Raw genomic sequence first — 3,966 nt, 5'->3', positions numbered from 1 at the left:
TATATATATATATGCTCGTTTATTTCCACCAATGTGGATTAACTTCAATCTCTCATTCGACTTCTTCATCTTTGTCTAATTCTTATATTGAAATTAGAAAAAGACAAAGAATTAGTTGAACCGAGATTAAAGTTAAACTACATTCGAAACGGATGTTAAAAGTTTCTCTTACAGTCGTATTAAAATGAGTAAACAAAAAATAAATAAAAAGTCATTGTAAAATAATAATGTTAATAACTACAATAATATTCGAACTGCTATCGCCTTAGATTAACATTTGCATCCAGAAAAAACATTAAGTAACGGCAACTGTATATAAAAGATGACAATTATATAAATATATGTAAAATTAATGCGTATAGTTAAATAGACTAATGTACATGTGAAACCTGCAATTGTCACTTTTACAGTTAGTATATCTTTTTCTTTGAATGAGATATAATGTATGGATCCATGACTTTCTAGGATTACGAATTTTAAAATAGGCAAATCCGCGAATTCTCTCGCAGGTCTTTGACTCCAGTGGCATTTCACTAACGCATATCCACCTATCTATTTATCTGTCAGTATGTTTTTATGATAATGATCGCTGATAGAAAAGCGCATTCCTCGTTCGATTGTGACCAGTCGGCTGGAATCTCGAAACACGTCGCTTAGGCTAAGCACAGGCTAGGCATAGGTATAGGCATTACTCATACATGGAATACGGGAGAGGTCACGTTTCCCAAGTACTTTCATTCCGCAAGGACACCCGGTATGCGCGAGCGGTTACAGGAGAGCCAGCCGCATAACTTTGCCGCTTTTATCTCTCGACGTGGATCTGCAAACCGCGCGTTAAAGTTGTTCACGGATCGATGATCCAGGAACGAATATTATATTGAATCTTTCCCGTTAATTACATACATAAAAATATAATTACGAGAGCATCGATAAATTTCCATTTAAATTTCCTTCCTAAGTAAATCCATATGAAGAAAAATCACCAAGGATAATATTTAGGTACACATCGGAACGATTTTGCTGAATTATCTGAAAATTCAGCTAGAAATTCAGATACAAATCTGAAAATAATTGTTTGGAATCCATCGAAATAATTACGTAAAACATTTAAACTGGCTGCAAGCGTGTTGAAATGTTTTTCCAGCATTGTCATCAACATTTAAACGTTCTACATGATTATTTTCACGATCCAACACAATTTTTATATCTAATTAAAGTTTTAGATACTTAAAAATTGTTTTTTCTATGTAGAATTTTTTTCTAACTGTGGAACAGCTAACGATAAGTGTCAAAGTAGCGTCAGAATTTTGGGAACATTCATAGGTTGAAGGTAACGTTAAAATTAAAAAAATCGTAAAACGACGCTCAATTGAATCAAATCAAATTTGTATAATGGAAAAGAGCTAAAAGCAAAAGCAAGTTATCAATTGCTACCAAAAATACCTTACAATATACATGAAAAACAAATATTTCGACCATCACTAAGTTCATTCTCAATGTTAAAAGTACAAATTATAAAGAAATATATCGTAATAACGGAAAAAAGTCTCTAACTTGTATTAATTAATATCAAACTAAGATTGTAATCTAACTCATATCACTTCTCTTGGGAGTTATGTGCTTGAAATTGTAGTAGGAAAGTGAAAATTAAAAATGTATAGAATTAGAGATTGAAAACAGAGTCGGTAATGTAATTATTTCCCTAATTTATAGAGTATTTAATTATGTTCGAACTATCCTTGGGAATGTCAATGTAGCGTGAAAATTTCAACGGGAGGGAAAACAGGAACATTTTTCTAAATGATCGCAAGTGCGACTGACGATTCGATAACGCATTACTCAACGCGCGTGTCGCTGACAGAAACAGACGGATCTCCACTCAACGGTGTGTCCGAAAAATTGGGAGTGAGAAAAAAAAAGGGGGTATCACCGAACTTATGATATATTAAGAAAAATTGGCGCGCGCGTTTCACGCGTAATTTGCGACGCTCCGAACGAATTCGAGGGAGGGGGAGGGGGGGGGATGTATTTTAACAAGGTACACAGAAACGTAAAGGTAAAAGGCCGCAAATAATTGCAATTGCACCGGACGGTTGACGTCACGGCGACGAGAACGAGCGGCGATTGTGAGAGTGTCACGTGCGAAATACGAAAGAGTGAACCGACGACTGCAAACGAAATATCAATTGCCGCGCCTCCGCGGGCGTATGTAACATAATAGACCGATTAATAATAAAGCGGCTGCTCGACTCTCACCGTGCCCGGCCGGGCGTGCTTAATTAATAAATTGACGTTTCATAAATTAATCCGAGCGCGACTCCGAATTCAACAAAGTCCGCCCCCGTTCGGGCTGTTTCAAATTTATCAATAATCCCGACGGCCCGAGTAATTTGTCAGTTTGTTGCCCCGTTATTTTTCACGTTTTTACATTAAATCAGTATCGATGGAGAAAGAAAGAGTGGAGGAGGAGGAAGAGGGAATATCTTCGGACTCTACGTAATCAAGGAACGCGTCATTTTTAATTAAATTTCGCTAGATATATTTGAAAAAAAAAAAAAAAAAAAAAAAAAAATCGGGAACGAATAAAAAAAAGTTCTCGCAACACTCACGCATGCAGAGAGCGGGACGGTTCTCCGCCGCCGAAATTATCAATCCATTCGAAATGTGTAATCAAACGATAACGTGATTCGATGAACGAAATGTTGCGAGTAACGGCGGTGCGCTCGCTCGTTCGATTTGTTAAATCACGCCGATCGATGCGGCGCGTGTTCGATCCGCGATCTCAATACGTAGCAGAAGATTCGATTAAACGATGAAAGCGCCGCAAAATTCAACGCGGCCTATCGAAAACGCTGCTTTCCACCTCATTCTCTCTCTTTCTCTCTCTCCTTCGGTCGCGAATTCGCCCGTTCGCGAATTTCGCCGATGCAACTTTGCAAACGCTCGCTCACCCCGAAAGCTTTCAAGCGAATTAAATTCTCTCGAATCGTTTACGATAAAATGTTTCCCTTTAATCTCTCTAATCACCGACGCGCTCTGCAAACTTTCGCGAATTTAACAGGCGGACGTGACTGGGGACGCTTTAAAATATCGATATCCCACGCTCGCGCTCGATTGCTAATATCGAAGTATCAATATCCGATCATTCTTGGCGGCAGAGATTGGAAATGAGCGGCTGCGAGCAGATAAAGCGAGTAAATAACCGTAAATAAATCAGAACAGCAAACTGAAGCGCATGACAAGCACCGTTAGCTTGTCGAATCATATCACTCATTTGTTACAACGGAAAAAAAAACGTTCAGTTTTCCAGAAAATGTATCTGAACGTTTTAAATATTTCAATCGTTACAATTTTATTATATCTTAAAATGTAATTTTTGTGATTATACAGAACATTACAAAGAATGATTTCGCTAAAGTGAAACGTTAGCTAGATGCAGGTTTGAAAATAATTCGTAATGAATTTCGAGAAATTTCGGCAGCTGAGAGTGAAACGTGATAAACAGAGCACTGATTAATCTTAAAATGTAATTTCAATACTTAAGCAGTTGTTACACTCGGAACTCGAACGTTTCGATTCACTTTTGAGTCTTCATCAGCGATATAATGTTCTTCAATAACTTTAACACGTCCCTCGCTCCACACACAGCCAGCCACTGATGGATTGAAAGATCCAAAGTGAGATACAACCATCTGGTTGTAAATGTAAAAAGTGAGATTTTCTGAAAACGGTAACTTACACCAAATTCTTATAGATATATACAGGGTGTGTGTGTCTCTGATCATCCGCAATCGGCAGACAAAAACTGTGTAAGTAGTAATTTAAAATTAATATATTTTAAAATTACCGTATTTAAAAAAAATTATATTTCAAATTAAATACATATTTACAAGTTTTTTAAATGCTCTCCATTTTGAAAACCCAAAATCAAACTAATAAGACCAGCAAATAGATCTTTTTAAATCT

General features: G+C 36.9%; 1 protein-coding gene across 3 annotated transcripts in view; it reads right to left on the bottom strand.

Annotated features, from left to right (window-relative positions):
- Window positions 1–3,966, bottom strand: part of LOC108750237 (trichohyalin) — a 123,382-nt gene that overhangs the window by 96,522 nt on the left and 22,894 nt on the right. The window lies entirely within an intron of this gene.

This window comes from Trachymyrmex septentrionalis, unplaced genomic scaffold, assembly GCF_001594115.1.
Source record: "Trachymyrmex septentrionalis isolate Tsep2-gDNA-1 unplaced genomic scaffold, Tsep1.0 scaffold34, whole genome shotgun sequence".
NCBI classification, from domain to species: Eukaryota; Metazoa; Arthropoda; class Insecta; order Hymenoptera; family Formicidae; genus Trachymyrmex; species Trachymyrmex septentrionalis.
The sequence above is the reverse complement of the archived record's forward strand: the minus strand, read 5'-3'. Positions and strand labels throughout refer to the sequence as shown.